Genomic DNA, 20336 nt, shown 5'->3' on the forward strand with positions numbered 1-20336 from the left:
CCTTTGCCTCTTATCTCCTCCTGCCAGCTTGTCTCTTGCTGTCCCTCTCCCATGATCTGCATAGTGTGGATGGCTGCATGACACCCTTGGCATCAGTTTCCCCATTGAGGGACAGGAGGGGAGCTGCTCCACCCGCGTTGCAAGCTTTTCTCCTGGCAGACAGCAGATCAGATGGTATCTGCCTTTTCCTCCCGCAGTGCACCAGCACCTGTGTCACTCGCTGTCGCTTGGTGAGCACAGCTTGCACTCCTCCTCCTGGGTGAGTCATCCTCTGCTCAGCTCCTGGACCATCCCAGCCCTATGGATGGGAGAGGCACACTGGCCATGGCTAGTTATGCCACTGTGAGCAGAGCCTCTGTGCCTGGAGCTTGTAAACCAGCAGGTGTCTGGGAGTAGGGATCACCTGCACTGGGAAAAGGAAGAGGAGCTATGTCAACCCCTGGAGGCCCAGATGGATGGGGGAAGTCCAACAACCCAGTGCTGCCTGGAAGTTGGAGCCAAAGCAAGGTTACTGCATGCTCATGTATGGACAGCTGCTACTTCTCTCATGTGAGAAAAGTCACTGAAAACTCTGCATGAATTGCACTGACCTGAATTACATTTTATTTTGATGGCACTGATCATGCCAGGAGGTCCCGTGAGAGCTCTGAAATGGATCTGTCGCTGGGTAGGGCACCATGAACGCCAGCCTGCTTCCCAAATAGTTGGCAGACAGCATAGTGCTGGCTGTGGTTCCTGTGCTTCCTTCAGGTGAAACCACTGCAGTGGATTGTTGGGCAGTTAGAAACCCCATGTGTGGTTGGCATTGTCTAAAGCATGGCTTCAGGACATTTTTAACATTATCATTTAAATCAAAAAGAAAACAGAAGAATGAGTCATAATCCTCCGATTGGTATATGGCCATTTGCCTTGGCCATAGGTTTGAAAGAGAATGGGCCACTGAATGAATCAACACAACAAAGGATTGCACTCCCCTGCCACATTTGATGTCAGGCAAGATGTGAACTAAGCAGAGTGCCACCAACACAAAAAGTAAAGATCTGCAGTCTATCAAAGAACAAAAAGGAACAAGATATATTAGCAATAATGATACATATCCATAATAATTATTATTTATATTACAGCCTACATATGCTTACTTCTTTATTAAAATGGTAGTTTATTTATTCTATTGAGGCTTTTTTGCACAATTGACACCAGTAATTATTGTTTATAAAATAATAATATAATCTAGTTGTACTGTTTCATCTATTTCAGATTAGATACCTTTTCTTGATTGCAATTAATCCCTTTGTATTGAAAATATGATTGTACATAGATAATTTTACAGAGTGATTAAGCCTTGAGAAGAGCCACAACAGAGCTGCAGAGCTTGGAGAACAGGGAGAAGAACAACAATCTAACCAGAGTAACTTCTTTTGTGCTTTGACATTGGCTTTGAAAATGTGATGGAGGTTACAACAACCTATTCTCATTAGTTTAACTTTCAGCCTGTAGGCATGTGGACATGCTTTTAAAAGTAAGTCTACGTCTGAGGGCTTCCAAACACATTCCAGCTAGTTTCCTAAGTTTTTGCACCCAGCAGGATGTGCTGGTTCTAAGAAAGCCAAGACCTGTGTCTTTACTTAAAGAGAGCAGAAGGAGGAAGGCATCCAAAGGTATAGCATCAAAGCAGCCTCTGAGGAAATCTGCAGCATGGTAGTCAGAAAAAGATGATTGTTTTCTATTAATTAGCCAGTGTTGTCATCATCTTCTTAGTAATCCACATGTTCCTAAAGCTTGGACATCTCAGATGGGCAGGCCTGTGGCAGCTGACTCCAGAAGAACTCAGGGATTCCCAGCTGTGCTCCAGCTGTTTGTCCCGTGCTCCAGGGTGCTTGTGCTGGCAGCAGGCGAGCCTGTGCTTCAGGAAAGGTGCAGAAGGTAACAGGAGGTTGTGGGACAGCCTGCTCCACGGAAGGTCTCCTCCCAGTTCCCATTCAATATATAAACTGTATTCCAGACCTTTTAGTAAACAAAACCAACCAAACAAAACAAAACAAAAGACCCAAACAAAACCAAAAAAAAAACCCCATGAGATACCTCATTTCATAACTATTTCAAGCCATTTTCTGCTTCTTCATGACACAAATAAATAGTGATAGAAATGTTACAAAGTCCAGATGATCAGTGCATTTAGTAACGCATGTGAAAGAGCACTTACTCATGAATTCAATGACTGAGCAGATGCTTCTGCACTAATCAGAAGTATTCCCATTCAGGTTTTGCTTCAGGTTAGCAATGAGATTGTTGTAAGGAAAAAGTGAAATACAGGTATGTTGGATAATATTTATGAAGTGTAGGAAGAAGAAAGCAGTCAGAGCTTTGTGTGTTGCTGCCAGTGATCTCTCAAGGCAGCTCACTGAGAGACAAAACAGCAGTGAAAGAACTTTGCCATGCTACAAAGAGAATCACAACAACCAGGAACTTTCCTGGTGGGAAACCATGAAAGTGCTCGAATCAATGCATTTGACAGAAGATTCAGATGTTACACCATGCGGTAAGGAACAAATCTATTCACTTACTATTAAAGAAGGCACGCAAAGTATTATATGCATCCATCTGGTTTTATTACTTTAACTATTGAACTATCATATTTTTTCATTTGATTCCGTTAATGTTTTAAGAGGGAAAATTATGAAATAAATCAGCATATCAATTTGCAGTACATGGGATTTTCTTGCACAGTCTGTCAAATTTATATGCTTCTTGCACCAAAGCTTTCTAGCCAATATGCCCTATAAAGACTGCTAGCTGTGCAAAATAAAGCTTCTCTGATCTTTGAATCAACAAGTACAGGATTAAGTGTATTCATATGCAATGGTACAACTGCTATCTGCCTCAATACAGACGCTGGTTTAAGGCAGCTTTATACTATACATGCTTAAAATAAGCTGTTTTTAAACAACCATAATTTTTTTTAACCTGACAATGTATCTTTCAGCACTAATTAATTTTTTTTTTGTTTATTATGTAATATGTTGTTAACTCCATAATTTGAGGTGGGGTAAGTCAGGCACACAGGGATTACACAGCTTTTGCACGGGGAGTCTTCCATAGGATCTGAAACAGATCCAGCTCTTTTTTCTTCTAAACCGTCTGCTAGATGCCATCTGTCATTTCATACATCCAACTATATCAAAACAGGCTTTTTCCAAACCTAATATATTGGAATGATGCATCAGAAAGCATCCAGAGCTGTTAATACTCAGTGCAGGCTTTGGCCAAAACTTACCTCTGATGTAAGTTTCCACCAGGTTACACCTCACTTGCATCTGCAAGCACCAGCACTGAAATTGATTTCTGGTTTATACCAACTTCACGTTTTGAATTTCAGCCATTTTTCCTGCGGCTCTATCTGAAATATCAGAATTAAAATATGTTTAATATCCTGGCTTAAATGCTCAAGGACCAGATCAAACAGGGAGAATTCCTAGTGAAGTAAATACACCGTTTTTTCCACAGGACTTTACGTACATATTGACATTTCTTCTCCGTCTTTTTTCCCAAAAATTTAGTCACAAGAAGAAGAGCAGGGAAGTGGTGTACAGCTTTATCCCAAGCTACATCAGGTTTTATTCCCAAGTAAATATAACTATGGTTTGACTCCAGGTCATTCTGTTTACAGGCTTTAAGCTGTAGAACTAACCCCATTTACTGTAAATCTGGACAGTGACTGGAAGTGCTGGCCTGCAGTGCTGGGCTGTATCCAACTTACACCACTGCTGTTCTATACTGGTCCAGACGAGGAACCATTAATCCAGTGCTTCCCCACCCTATTCCAAGATATTAATTTATAACTGATTCCTCTGTGGGAGATTTAACCCTAACCAAGAAGCTAATGTGTGTACGCACTATATGAGATTTCCTATATACCCAGCAGGTATATGTTCATAGCTTTACCTGTGTTTCAGCATCCTTTTAAAAATTAGTGTTTCATGGACATAAGGATGATAAAAATGTGTATGCATACTGTCTCGTTCTGCTTTACTGATACTTTTCTTATATGGTTTCATATACTTTTACAAAGCTAAGATTTCTATCTGCAGTGATATCTGTCACAGCATCTATCATTTGTGAGGTGTGGCGAGCACGCTTTTGCAATGAGGGCTTCAGATGTGTACATCCTGGAGCATGGCTCTGCCAAACTCTCAGCTGATGTTTTGAGGGCACTATGTTGAAACGACAGCAACATGTATAGTCAGATCTGCAGCATGTCGCTAACTACCAAATCCAGCCTTTTCCATAGGTGTGTGTCACTGGTGCTGCACCCATTCCACTGGGTGTGTCAGCCTCCTGAAGGCGTGAAGCTCTTTGTAGGGATGATTTTGCACCTTTGCTTCTGCTGTAGTAATGGCGTGAAATGTAGGGCACAGTCCCCTGCAGAGGCCGCTTGCAGCAGCAGAGCTAGGTGGAGGGCTGCTGATTACGAAAGCTGTGTGCTAATTACGCTGTCCCCAGCTGTGACTTCGTGAGTGTGGGTGGTGACGACAGTGCTGGGCATATCCTTTATCTGTGTGATGTGAGAAGAACAAAATTGTGGTAAAGGACGTACATAAAGGCTTTGTCAGCCCCCGGGCCTCTGAACTGGTGTGACCTGGCACACACTCCTTTCATTCTGCCAGGGGGATATTCTGTAGGATCCATGTGCTCTTGAGGGACAGCCAGTCCTCATTAAAGGCTCGTGTTGTCCTATCCCCAGGAGATCACGTGGAAGTATTTGCCACAGGGTTATAGATTTTATAAACAGCAGGTTCACCATATAACACCATACTGAGATAAGCAGGTATTTTCAACTTCATTTTATGTATGGTGACATCAAGCCTAGAGAAAACCAATGACAGCTCCAGCTTTTTGGAATGGAGTCAAGCAAAAATGTTGGGATCTGCCCTGAGCTAGCTAAGTCTTGTCCACTCACTAGTATGAATGCATGGTTCACTAGTTTTCCCAACACCATATTCAGGCATGATCAATTAGGGCATGAGCCCCAGGACCTCACTTTGAAAGAACCAGAAGAGACACTGGGCAAATTGTGGGCGAGACAGATGCATATAAGGCAGACCATTTCCAACGCTGTATAGTGAGATTCCAAATTTCTCACAAAATGCATAAGAATTTTCTTATACATTTTCATGTAGTGGCTGCTCTAAAGTTTTCTAGTTGGCAGGGCTCTCAACAGAAATTTTCGTAGTAGCTGTGTGCGTGTATAACACAATGGTGTTTTAAGAGAACAACAGGAGCAGAAAAAGATGACACAAAATAAGAATATTCAGTTGTTGAAATCAGAAGAACAGCCATTACCTTGTAAATTACCTCAAAACTGCCTTCTACAAGGTCCAAATTGCCCAAATTGCCACACATCCATCTCTCCAGCCTGGGGATAGGCAGGGAAAACCCCCAGGGAGGGCTGCACCCCGCTTCCTGCTGGGATTCGCACTGCCTGCTGCAGGGTGTTGCAGCGCTGGGCTTGCTGTTGGCCTGTGAGCCATCCATTCTTAGTGCAAGAGGCAATTAACACTCAGAAGTTTTTACCAGGATTACAACGCTCTGGTGGGAATGAAGTCACCTGTCCCCAAGGTAAGAATCACTCTACATGGCAGCTAAATAGACTCCCAGAAGGAAAGGTGACAACCTAAACTGTTGTGCTTTTTAAAAGGCAGCTGTTGCATATGAGTAGGTGCACAAATTATACACATTTAATCTGCTGAGCACATTTTATCAACCCTGCATCTAGCCACAAATGTTTGTTTTGTCTCAGGTCTTGTCTCAAAATTTTAGGTCTTATCTATGTAATGGAGCAGGATGCTTAAAACTAAAACCCGGGAAGCCTGACTAGAAGAGGATCTGTCTATTAGAGGCAATATTAAAGTGTCGTCAAGTGGCAAAGACCAACCAGATACTGTAATATGTGCCCAAAAATCATAGTAACAAAAGTGCTCATGGACACAGAACAATAGCTCTGTATCTGAAATACCTCAAAAATTCACAGCTGGGACCAATATTGTTTTACATCTCCATTCATGGCTCTGATAGTGGAACAGCGTGTGCCCTCCGCAGGTTCATAGATGATATCCTACTGGGAGGATCAGTCATTGTGCTGTGTGATACAGCTGCCATTGGAGGTACCTTGACAAGCTGGAGAAATGGGCTGACAAACCTTTTATGAAATTCAACAAGGGAAAAGGCAGTCATGCATCTGGGATGGAATAACACCATGCAACAGTACATGGTGGGGACTGAGCCAGAAAACAGCTGGGGGTCCTTCTGGACAACAAGCTGAACATGAGTCAGCAGTTTGCCTTGGCAGCAAAGGTGGTCAAACACATACCGAGCTGCAGTAGTAAGAGTATAGCCAGCAGGACAAGGGAGATGATGCTTCTCTCTGTTTGTCATTTGTGCAACAGCATCTGCAAAGATGTGTGCAGTTTTGGGCTCCTCATTACAAGAAGGATTTGGACACACTGAGCCCATTGGAGGACCCCCAAGATGGTCAGAGGCTGGAGCATGTGATGTAGAGGGAAAGAGTGAGGGAGCTGGGCTTGCTCAGCCCAGAGAAGAGATGGCTTCAGGAAGAACTTGTTGCTGTCTACAGCTACTCCCTGGGCCGGTGCAGAGAAGACAAAGGCAGATGCTCCTGAGAGGTGCACAGAGGAAGGATCAGAGGCAATGGGCAGGGGTTGCAGACAAGGAAAAGATATTCAGAACCCAACCAAAGGGCTTCAGCAATCTGCTCTGTCTTCGGAGTTGTCCAAGGTTTGAGCTTAGGACTGGACTAAATGATCTCAAGATCCCTTTCGACCTAAGTTCTTCTGTGATTTGCCTTCAACTCCAGAAGTTAATCTCCCCTCCCTCAACTCCAGATGTTAATTTTCATCACTTTTAGTAAACAACAGTGGTCCAATCTGAGCAGACTGATGGTAGTATTTTTCACATCATCCCTTGCATAGACTTTTACAACTTTCTATATATTGTTAATACTTTTAAACTTGTTCTTAAGAACATAGCCTAATGAACTGCTAGGTAATGCAGGATGATATTACTATGAAGTAAATGTAAGTACATCCTTGCCTGCATGTAGCAGTTTCATGTTATTCTTTTTGTCTGTGTCTCATTGATTTAACTTTAAATTTCTGAGTTGCCAAACTGCACCTGGCAGCAGCTGAAATGATCACAATCACAGTGCTGTTCATGCTGGACAGGAATTTGGCAGCTGGACTAGATAATTGTTGGAGGTCCCTTCCAACTGAAACATTCTATTCTATTCTATTCTATTCTATTCTATTCTATTCTATTCTATTCTATTCTATTCTATTCTATTCTATTCTATTCTATTCTATTCTATTCTATTCTATTCTATTCTATTCTATTCTATTCTATTCCATTCCATTCCATTCCATTCCATTCCATTCCATTCCATTCCATTCCATTCCATTCCATTCTTCTAGTCTAGTTTGGAATATAATCTGTAGCTCCTGGAACAAGAGCATTGTACTCATTGTAAGAATGTAAAAGTGTCCAAGCAAAGTTAGTCTGTGTCTGGTAGAAACCAACGGCAGAATAGAAAGTAAAAACAGGAGAAGCCAATGAATGGTAAGTCCCCAACAGAATGCCCTAGCTGCTAGCAATCTGTGACTATTTGATCTATCTTTGAAATCAGTTTTATGGGCATCTTTAAGTGACAGAACATTCAGAACATTATGTCAGCACCAAAGAACCCTGTCTGAAACATTAAAAAGGGAATGGAATATGTTAAGACTGTAGCTACTTGGTAGCATAATCTTCTGGGGAATGAAAATAGTTTCTTTGCTAATCTAAGAAATTTTTTAGTATGTTAGAGAAGCTATGGATGACCCAATTTATCTGTATTTTCCCCAAACTTTTAAAAATATCTATTGTTAAAGTGTATTAATGAAAAACAAAAGTTGCTGCAATGCAATATAACAACATACATCAGACACTAGGCAAGAAAAAAAAAAGTAACAGTGAACAGTTAACTCTGAACATGAAAATCTCTGTCATTCAGCCAAAAGTTAATAGTTGTTCATACATACAGTATATATCAGCATTCATTATACCAGCATGCTCTAGAAGGGTATCTGTAGGTACAGGGGACTATTCAGACTCCACAGAGGTTATTTAGGTAGAGAAAGGAAATAATGGGGTAGGAAATAATATTTCTAAATTGTTTACAATTTTGCACAGTACAATATGAGTACCTAAAGGACAATGCCCTGTAGGACAGTATCTTATTATAAGAGGATCCATCTCCTCTCTTTTGCTGACACAAGGGTTAAGGGAGTGCACCAGGGAATTCTGCCAATGTGCATAACCCAGTGCCAGCCCAGAACTGGTCAGCAGCTGCAGCACAGTGGACATGGTCCTCAGACCTGCTGGTTATTGTGTCAAGAAGCAGCTGGAACATCCATCTTGGTTCCTGTCACCATCTCTGCTCTCTTTTCAGCCGAGACTGGCTGCCTCCCAGATCACCTCCATTTAACTTTCCAAAGAAAAGCAAAAGGAAAGTTACATCTTTTATCTCTGTGGCATACAAGAATTTCCATTTCTTTTCTATTTTGAATTAAGTACTTATGAGTTGTTATTGTTAATTTTTTTTTTTTTTTCTTATCTGGATGTCCCATTGCAGCTTTTAACTACCCATTATACTTTATTTTATCCTGCCCTATTGAAGAGATCAGTCCACTGTCAGGAATCTCTTCTCTATGTAGGTATTCACAGGTCTTCAATTAGTAGCGTCTTGATTTTTTCTTGGATTGCAAACCAGATTAGTCTTACTTTGACTGTTATTGTTAGGCATATATTCCAGATGTTATATCATTCACCAGTGTTTTTGGAAGTTTTCAGTATTTTTTAGGGATGTGGATGCCAGATGTGTCCACAGTACCTTAGGAAAGGTCTTACTTCTTACAGCTGATGGTTCCATTTGCAATTACCCTGTCTGTTCTGTCATTTAACTACTTGTTAATCCATATAATTTATTCTAAATGAAGTAATTTTTAAATCTCTAATATTTGTCGTAAACTCATGCAATTCAGGTACCTACAGCAGCTTTATCTCATATACTAGTACCATTACCTTTACCCACCAGACTTCTGATCTTCAAATAGCAAGCCTATCTGACAAAATCTGTATTTCATAATACCAGGTTGATGGATATTAATTGTTTACACATTTTATTTTCTTTCTTATGGCATCCTATTTCTGCCTTTTGAATTGAATCCTGAATCCATGTCACGTTAATGAGTTGCAAGTTTGTGAAATCAACCAGTTTAACATTTGGACATGTTTTCTCTAATGCTCTTGAAATTCATGAGTGTTTCAAGATTAGAAAAAAAACCCACTTTAATATTTAAGAGAGTTATTTGACCAACTACTTAAATATTTTAATACTCTTGCACAGTGAGTTCTCCATTCCTATGTTTTTTAAAATATCACCAATATAATTAAAGTATCTATCCAGTTAATTATAATATTACTTCCAGTGTTTCAAGTGTGATAACTTAGTGACTTGTGAAGTGGCTAGGTGGGATGCAAATTGTAGTCTGTTCCATGTTTACTGTAATTAATGTGTCAAAAATGACATAATAGTTTCTGTATGGCAGCAAAGATGAAATCTGTTCCTAGCTGTATCTTGTCTTTTTCTGATGTGTGCAAAAGTACCCTAGAACACAGGTTATAATGTGACATGTCTTGAGCTATACTTCCAGTATATGCTATCTCGCAGCACATCATACATGATTTATGATCTCTTAATGTTAATAATTCCAAATTTCCTCACGTTCATGAATAATACAGATATGACATACTATAAAGGAATATTTGTGAATGTACCAGTGTGATAATAATCACAAATATGCTACTGTATAGTAATTGCAGTACTGTGAATAATAACAATAAAAGTAGTAACAATACAGCCAGAGTCCCTTTTGCCGTCATCACAGAAGTATTTGCAAGACTGCTTTATTTAGAGAACCAAACACTAAACCGTGTATAGCATATATATAATCTTTTACTGCTACTTGGGTTATGATTCTCTATTAACATAAAGGGTTTTTTCTTGCATGACCATATTAAACATGTCAGAATAGCTTTCAGTATATCCTAAAATGTGAATATTCTGTATATATAGTACATGTATGAATGGAATTTCATCCATGACTGGAATACATCCAGTATGTAAGAGGTATGAATTACAGGAGGTTTAAAAAATATTATATTAATTGCAAAGAATAATGGTTTATCTGTAATGCCATAGCAATGAGAAACCCTGGAATATGTATGCTTGACATCACACCTACAGCAAGGACACAACTCTTACCATAGAGGACTTGCAACATAGGGTTGGATAAAAATATCTTATAGAGAAGTTGGGTATTGGCAGTTCCAAAACACTCTGACTTAGGGGTAGAGACTGCCAAGAAAAAGCTATCGTGACCTATAATAATGATTCACGGGTCTTACTGCTGTTTAAATAGGTACCTGAGGTGATTCCACCTCCTTCACCTCTTCCTACTCTTCCTTTCCTTTCCCCAAACGTGAACTCAGCTTTGATGTTAAGTTTAAATAGATTCTTTCTGTGTGTTTGATTTCCATGGTTAGGGCTTGCCATGCATTCAACGAAGAAACCTGAGCTCATGCCTGCAGAACTTGGAGTTTCCGTGTGATTCTCCAGTGTCATGTCTGTACACTAACAGCACAGTGTAATAACAGCCCACATGTGCAATAATAGGGCTGGGTACACACTTTTATAATCTTTGTTAGGCGGCTGTCCAACTTGATTTAAAGGATATGGTGGGTACAATGCATATTATAATCTTACATAAATGATATTTTAGCCATATCAATCTTACGAATAAATAAAACATAGCAGTAATTGATTGAGCAAAATGGTAAGTCTGTGATTATTCACACTTTGCTTTGTGTGCCTGCATCTCCTCTATGAACTACTCTACATTTCATAGCCAGTGGGGAGAAATAGACACTTGCAGAGGAAGATGCATGCTACCAACCTTAGATAAAACAAGCCATCGCCTGAGGTCTTTAGTCTCTAAAAATAATATAAAGAACCTAGGACAGTGACTAGGTGAGGTACTTAAGTGTTAGATGACTAAAGAAAACTAATCCCACCCTTATACATAGTTTAGGCAAACTTCACTCATTCTGAGTCAGTGTGTATACTCTATGTACATACAAGCCAAAGGTATTGTCCTATTATGAATAATAACAATGGTTTTCATGTATCTATCTCATTCACCCCAGGATATCCTCTGTGTCCTTTATAAACATTAATTAATGTGGCTTCATAACAATCTCATGAGGAAAGAATTGTCCCCAATTTAGAGATGAAGAAATGCAGCCATAGAATGTTTAAATAAGTCATCCCAGGTTGCACATAAAACCAGTGTCATAAATGTAGTACCAGAGGATGCCTCACAATCATAGCCCAAAGAGAAGGTAATCGTAAGGTGTGGCTCCCAAATCAATAGTGTAACCTGGCACTTGTTTCCACCCTATTCAACGTAAATAGGTTGAGGTGTGGTATGCATAGGGTAATTCGTGATGTGTTCACATCACTCATACACTAAATTTGGTACAGATGTAGCCAGACTGACTAGGGACAGAAGGACAGGATCAAATACCTGTTCCACATACTTGAGACATTTGTGTGTCCATAGGATTCTGCAGGATCCAGCCTTTCAGCAAAGAAACACAATTTGAGAGCAGCCCTGCATAGAAGGACTTGGGGGTACTAGTGGATGAAAAGCTGGACATCAGCCAGCAGTAGGCACTTGCAACCCAGAAAGCCAACTGTATCCTAGGCTGCATCAGAAGGACCGTGGCCAGCAGGTCAAGGGAGGTGATTCTCCTCCTTTACTCCAGTCTTGTGAGATCCCACCTGGAGTACTGCATCCAGGTCTGGGGGCCCAGCACAAGAAGGACATAGACCTAGTGGAGAGAGTGCAGAGGACAGCCACAAAAATGGTCAGAGGGCTTGAACACCTCTCCTCTGAAGACAGGATGAGAGAGTTTGGATCCTGCCCTCTGGAGAAGGCTTAGGAACAGCTGGGGAGAAGGCAGCAGTTTCAGCCTGAAAGAGGGACAGGGGGAGTTTTAGGAGCTTGCTAGTGTAGACAATTTCAGTTCAGGATCATGAAACACTCCCTGACACCAATTTCTTAGTGTGGACACATGCACTATTAATGCCAGGTGCTGTTTACACCTTCAGTAGGCTTAATGTCTTGACTACTGATGTTATCATCAATACAAATTCAGTGCATATTTTTCTGCACACCACCACTCTCCCCTCCTGGTTTCATCCCCTTACTGCCATTTTTGCCCAACACTTCTTATGTGCATATCTATACCTACCGTCATCAATGTGTGCATCTCCAGAGCTGCAGGACAAATCATGTTGGTGAGGTTACCTCCCTGCTTTGCCATATGGAAGCAGCAAACACACAGGTGCTTCAAATGCTGTTGAAGTAGTCTCAAAGTGTTATTCACACAATTCCCCCAGTGTTTATATTCTCTCGACCTTTTTCCTTGTCACTGTTTCACTCTCAATTTCCATATGGCCCTCTCCATTTGCTACCCAGTTCATCTCAGTTACACCAGCAAACAAAATGCCAAGTCACCTTTCCTGCTGCTGTCTGGGTTTGGGTTAACTGCTCGTGTGAGCAACCAACAGCCAGCTCCTTCAGCCACCACCACCTGCTGTGACACAACTTTGAACAGAGGTTCCATCATCCTTTTCCTGGAGCATACAGGTGAAAGGAACTGAGATGTTGCATGTTAATGGCAAAGAGGAAGGAGAAGAGACCATAAGGACCATGGCCCTCAAGGTCAGCCTCTGCAAATGGTTGCACTGGATGGTATTCTGCTGAATGTTACAAGTGCCAGACTAAAGAAAAGCTGTGGACACTTCTTAGAGAATGGTCTACAGCCAGAAAAAGGTCCACTGATCCTCTTTTACTAGAGTCATGGGTGAGTTATAGCAGAACAGGAAGAGATTCCTGATTTTTACTGTAGTATCTAGCTTTGCACACTGAATTTATTACAGGTTTACAGCTATGGATTGTATTTGGCTTTGTGTAAAATGCTAGAAAAAAATATTTCTCTTGCACCACTTTTTTTCTTCCTATATCTGGTAATCTACAGAGGATAGAAGTGATTTAAACGTATAACTAGGGACTACTTTAAATTATTTTTGCAATTTTCAGAAGAATAAGACAAGTATAGTGAGGAACAGTATTCATCTCTCACAATATTTTTGTAGATCTATCCCAGCAATAGATTGAGATAGATTAACTAACACTGAAAAATTGTTCAAACATATGGACTGTGGATCCCAGTACAGTTATATTCTTTGGCTTGTATCATTTCTTAGCAAGCTTTTTCTGATTGAGAGGGATGGGGATAGGCACATGAAACAATCTGCTTTTTTTGTTTTCCCCTCATAGTTTAGTTTCTTTTCATGCTTGACTAATTTTCCCTTTAGCTGGCAAGTGACACCTCAGAATACTTCATATGAGTGGAATTGCAAATGGTCAATGAGATGCCAGGGAGTGCACATTTTCAATGGCAACCTCCATAACTAACACATATTACAGTCCATAATACACTGTTGAGTCACCAGGTAATGAAGAAATCTCCTTTGCATTAACAGGTGGTATTATGCTTATTTTTTCTGTAGTTTGTCTTTCTTTCAGTCTCCAATACTAATGTATTCCAGAACCTACTGAATATGAAGCAATAGTGAAACCATTTCTGGTAATGAGATCACGATGCCACACTGTGTTGTATTATTATTTTCCCTAGCAAATCCTCCTTTCATTTCCCCAGTTAGGCAAAGTTTTACTAATTAATGAAGAAATATACATTCTTAACATAGTTTGTATTTGTTTGTTTTGGCTCAGACTGCTTCGGCTTTAAAGTCTTCCAAATGCACACTATTTCAAATGGGAATAAATGCATGTCATGTTGATAACAAATCCTAAGTGGGCTTTTGTTTTTGCCTAAGTGAGAGAAGGACAGTTTTCCCTCTTCTATTAAAAATATTTTCAGCTGTTCTGCACATACTTCTTTTTTTGCACATACATCTGATTTTGTTGTGTATTGGCTGAGTACCCTAAAAATAGCGTTATGTGCTTGGGAAATGAAGGAGAAACACGTTGTTGCACCCAAAACTTTTATCGTAGGTAAAGTCTCTTAGAATTCAGTAAAACTAAGTCTCCAATGCACAACATCAAATCAGTTCATAACAGGAGATGCATACCACAGCAGTGCAAAACACACGACATGACCCGTGGCCACCTGGCACTCCTTCATTCCTCAGCTGCATCACCCTGCGATAAGGGATGTGGGAGCAAGAGGCAGCATCCCCCATTTTCCCTGATTGCCTCCCCTTCGCCTCTGAGGGGGTAGATAGGATTTCTGTCTATGTGTGCCAGATCTACTAGCTGAGTATGTATTAGGATAATGTATGTGACCGTGACCAGAGCCTGCCATTATCTTCTCAGATAATAAGAAGATAACATAAGAAGTATGTATATAAGTGTTCTCTTTGTAAGCTGCAGCATGGCCAAGGCCACATCCAGGTGTTGCCCTTCCCAGTGACATTTTCACTGCAGCTTGTGTATTCCTCCATCACCCTACAAACACAAGTCATCATGGTTGGAGCAGGTCAACGGGATTCTTTGCAGCAACAGCAAAATCACAGATTTTATTGATTACTTTGTCAGTAAGAGAATAAATTCTCTGTTGTCCCGGAAGGTAAATATCAGATCTCTTCAACAAAGTGACAATATATACCTTTGCCAATACTCCATATATGTACACATACACACGTTGAGTACCACTTGAGAATGGTGAAACAGCAGCCTCAGAAATTCGCTTTCCACATGTTAATTTGATGGGCAAGTAATGTGCATGTGAGTACCACTAATGATCTTACTGACACTTGGGAAGTCCAATTTCAAACAGCTTCTATTTCGGGGATATTTGAAGAATTGTTCTGTAACCTAGAGGTGTAATTTCAGCTCCTGACTTTGTATGGTGCTACTCTAACAAATGAATCAGAAAAGGGAATAGGAGAGAAACATGTGGCAGTAGAGCTGGATCTTGATGCAAATAAGAAGACAGATGCAGATAAGGAAATGGATACAACTTTATTTTTGGGAAAAATTTTGTGAAGACAGAGATAATAAGAGTAGAATTTTATGATGTGGAATTGTGAAGGGATCCTCCCAATAGGATATGATTGTTTGAGAAAATGTGAAATTGTCAAAATAACGCAAGGTGATGGGGCATCAGATAGGAGTGTGCATGGAAACCTGGTGAGAATTCAGTGTGGAAAAATGAAAAAAAGGCCAACTAGTGGTGAAATTATTGCACCAGGCTCCAGGCTTACAAGTGTTATTATAGACATGTACATGTTGTTTTCCTGAAGGAAGGGAAAAGGTATGCTTTTATACTTCAATTTCAATGACTTTCAGAATCTTGTGGAACAACCAAAAACATTTGCATATGTGGGTCTTACTGACATTGTGTCTCTTCAGCATTATTCACCTGTCAAAAGAGCTGTGCCCTTTTGAGCTATTCCATCATCAAAGAGGCAAATCTAACTGTAGCTTCTCCTACAAGTGCAATACAACAACAAGTGTGTTAGAAAGGGACTGTAACAGGATATTCCGTTTATTCCTCTGGAACTGTTTTGGAGTTCTTCAAACTCTTTGAGTAATTCTGTAACATAGCTTCCTTTCTTCTTTCTTTTTGCTCCTAATGAGAAAAGTGCCTCTCAGAAGTCTCACTTTAAAATCACCTTTAGCAAATACACCATTTCAACAGATGGACTCAAGATGGGACTAAGGTGTGTAGTGGTGGAAACAGGACAAAGATGCAAAACTAAGTTCCCCAAAATATTCATGTCATATGAATTATACCTCCTATACAACTATGCAACACATACACTCAGTATATAGCAACTCATTTAAGAAACAAAAAGTAATTAATAAAATAAACATGACAATGCATTTTATAATTCTGGAAAATTTATTTAGAATAAAATCAACTCCATAGTCAACACTGCATTGCTAAGAATGCAGAATAAGGTACATACAGAAATAACTAGCCAATGGTGACAAAATTGAACATAATTCCATGGTGACTTCATTAGTACAAAAACTAGACTGAACCACTGTTGAGTAGGAGTTCCAAAATGTTCAAGTGTTTAGTGGGATCTCTTCTCCTTCTGGTAAAATTGGCTTATGTTTTACTAGCTTGTGTTTTTTTCTGATCTTTCATGCACTACCTGTTTTTTAATTGCCATCTAATTTTCATGTTCATGCCTCAAGAGTGACCAAAGATACCTCAGCCTGACTGGTATTCTTCATGCGTATGGCACCAGCCAGCACAAGCATTGTTTTTGCCATCCTACATTGTTTTAGGCCTTCAAACTCATTCTCAGAACTTTGGAAATTAATTATTTTATAGAGTTTTAAGTCAGACAGGACTATGAAATGAACAACTGTCCTGATATACCACAACTCGCTGCATTTAATTATATTACCCTTGTACTGAGTCAAATACATTTTTGACAAAAACATTATTTCGGAAAAAGTAAATTTGATTTAAAGATGATTATTCACAAACCCTGTTGAAAGCTTTATTTCAGTGGTTGTGCTCAGTGCTGTGCCTTGTCTCCAGTTCAGATGTGTCCAGTTTTGTCTTCCAGATATTAGTTCCTATGAACTTTTTCTCCACTAAATTGGAGACCACTGTGATACCTACTTTTTGATCCCAGCAAAGATAAACACAGTAATCAAGTTATCTCTCAACCCTCCTTTTTTTGCTGTTTAAATAACTAAGATGACATCTTATCCAACTCTGAGGTATTTTTGTGACTCTTCCATGCATTTTAATGACTCATTTTTTGAAATGAGGATTCTTTGCTGTTGTCCAATATGAGACTCATCAGCACCATAAATGAAAATGAAATTGCCTCTCAACTCCAACTTATCGTCTGATTTTTATGCATAAGGATTGAATAATTTCCTTTTGCAATAGCATCGCAGTTTTGCACTTGCTACCCTTAAAATCCACATGAATCTTAGAGTTTTCCAATATACATCAAGGTTCTGGAGCAAGGAAGAATTTTGCTTGGTGGAGAAGGACCATATTAGGGACTATTTAAATAAACTGGACATACACAAGTCCATGGGAGCTGATGGGATGCACCCACAAGCGCTGAGGGTAATGTGGCCAATGGCCATTGTCATTGCTAGGCCACTCTCAATTATCTTTCAAAGGTCATGGCAAGCAGGGCAGGTAACTGAGGACTATAAGAAAGCAAATGACAGTCCTGTCTTCAAGAAGGACAAGAAGCAGGATCCAGGGAAACACAGGCTGGAGACCCTTACCTTTATTCCTGAGAATGTGGTGGGGCAAATCCTCATTGATACTATTTCGAAGTATTGAAAGGACAATGAGGTGTTGGGAGTAGTTAGCATGTATTTGCCAAGGGGAAATCATGCCTGACCAACCTTGTAACCTTCTACAATAAGATGAGTGGCTTGGTGGAGGAGGGGAGAGAAGTTGGGGGGAGGGGGTGTTTATCTCAACTTTAGTAAGGCTTTGAACACTATCTTGCATAATAACCTCATTGATCAACCAATGAAGCGAGGTGAATTGAAAGTGATCTCAACTACTGGGCTCAGAGGGCTGTGATCAGCAGCATGAAATGCAGCTGAAGCCAGTCACTAGTGTACCCTGGGGGTCCATACTGTGGTCAATATTGTTTAACAACTTCATTAATGACATGGATGATGGGACAGGGTGTACCTTCAGTGAGTTTGCAGGTAGTGCAAAATTGCGAGGAGTACTTGATACACCAGATGGTTTTGCTGCCATTCGGAGGGACCTTGACATGGTCCTGACCAATCTGCTCTAGATGACCCTGCTTTGAGGAGGGGGGATGGACTAGGTGATCTGCAGAGGTCCCTTCCAACCTCAACGATGCTGTGACTCTGCAAAAGGTATTTAAAACTGCCTTCAAATACCTTTCTAATATTGAGACCACACATAGTTTCTTCTCAGGTGACATATAAGAGAAAGACTAGGGCAAAAACAGATGTGATGATATTGATTGCTCTGCCAGTCATCTGGCCAGCTAGTTTAAAGCATTGTGGGTAATACCGTTGACTTGGCATTTAGCAACCATAGTAGTGATGACATGTTCAGTTCATCATAAATCACCTTGAGTGTAGCTAATTCCCTCAGGTACTGGATACCTCTCTCCATGGTTTTATACTTGCCTAGGTGACATATAACATCTTCTTTGAAGGGATTCCTTTCCTTCACACCTCACAGTAGTTGCCTCCAGAGGCTGAGGACTTGTGCCCCTTTTCCAATCACTTTCTCAATGCCCCCTTCCCTAGAGACGGATTCTGGCTGCTTGGCTTCCTTACCTCTAATTCCAGCCTACTGGTCCTGTTATCCCAGCATTGGAGCAGACAGATGACAATATGCTTATCTAGATGAGAGCTGAAATCCATTTGCATATTTCCCAGCTCATTTAGGGATTAGGGATTGGGTAGTTAGCCTCTAATTTATGAGGTCTTCCTCTCCCTTCAAGGAAGAGAAGGAGGAACCTTCCCATCGAGTCCTTCATCAGGGGAAAGTGAAGAATTCTTCCTCCTCCTGTTCTTGCAATGGCCCTGCTTCAGAGTAGTCTGTCTCCTCACTGTCTGGGCAGTATGCTTCTTCCTCCTGCTTCTTTGTAGGAAAAGCTTCTTCATCCCTTAATAAACGAGCTGACTTCCACTTCCAATATTTCTTCTTGTGTACAGGGGTGACTGATACCAGCATGGGCTGGTTCTGTGGTTCAGCTGCAGTGCCTGTCACCAGAGCTGGAGTAGCCAGAAGGCTTGTCGCTTTGTCACCAGATCCAGAAACCTTCTCTTCCCCTTGAGAGTACTGAATAGTGTTGAACAGGGGTGGTAGGCATGAGCACATTGCATGTTGCAGTGATTTGTGTCTCTCTGGAATTGCCAGGGCGACAGCATACTATTTTCAAGTATTTTACCAGTTTTTCAGGATTCTACACCTGTTCAGGGGTGAAGTTCCAAAACAGTGGAGATGCCTACTGTCCTAAGTACTTGCCCATACTATCCCACACATGCTGGCACTAATAGCTATCCAACCTCAGGGCAGATCTCTTAAATAGTTGTTTAACATCAGACAAGGCCAGAAACATGTTTAGGAGACATGGCAACATGAACATGCTGTTTTGAACATCTCAAGGAAATTCAAAATGTACGGAGGAGAAGAGGAAGATGAAGTAATGTGTCTCCCCCATGGATTTGCTCTCAGAGGAGAAAAAGTAAGAAGTGTAATTAATAATAGTTTCCAATAGATGGCTCCTGAAGTATGGAGATGATAGCAGTGATGAGTGTCGATACCAGATTGGTCTCACAGACAGCAATTTTATCATATCATTAACCAGTATTACAAAGTACAGCAAAACAATAATCTTGGCCCAGCTCCCAGAGATGATAAACAGCGCAACAGGGAATGCATACTGCAAGTAAGGTGTTACACAACACAGCTCTGAGAACAAGTGCAACAACTTTGAGAGAATATAAATCAACATTGTGACCAGTGACTATTAAACTAATGTAATGAATGATTATAACAAATTTGTTTTAACACGCTCTGGTCAGATTTGTCAATATCTCCAGCCCTTTGAGCCGCACATTGTGTGCCAAAAGGATTGTTGTGATTTAATCCGGCAGTCAGCTAAACACTACACAGCCATTTGCTCACTCCTCCCTTCCCACAGTGGGATGGGGGAGAGAATGGGAAAAAAAGTAAAATTTGTGGGTTGAGATAAAGACAATTTAAAAGCACAGCAAAAGAAGATTTAAAAAAAAAAAAAGATAAAAGAATATACAAAACAAATGATGAACAATGCAATTGCTTACCACCTGATGACCTATGCCCAGCCCATCCCTGAGCAGCGATTGTGTCCCCAGCCAGCTTCCCGCATGCTTATATACTGAGCACGATGTCATATAGTATGGAATATCCACTTGATCATTTTGGGTCAGCTATCCCAGCTGTGTCCCCTTCGCAGCTGCTTGTGCACCCCCAGCATCCTTATTGGCAGGACAGTGTGAGAAACTGAAAAGTCCTAGACCTAGTGTAAGTACTCCTTAGCAACAACTAGAAGATCAGTGTGTTATCAACATTATTCTTATCCTAAATCCAAAATACAGCACTAT

The sequence above is a fragment of the Columba livia genome, chromosome 3, assembly GCF_036013475.1.
Source record: "Columba livia isolate bColLiv1 breed racing homer chromosome 3, bColLiv1.pat.W.v2, whole genome shotgun sequence".
NCBI lineage: Eukaryota > Metazoa > Chordata > Aves > Columbiformes > Columbidae > Columba > Columba livia.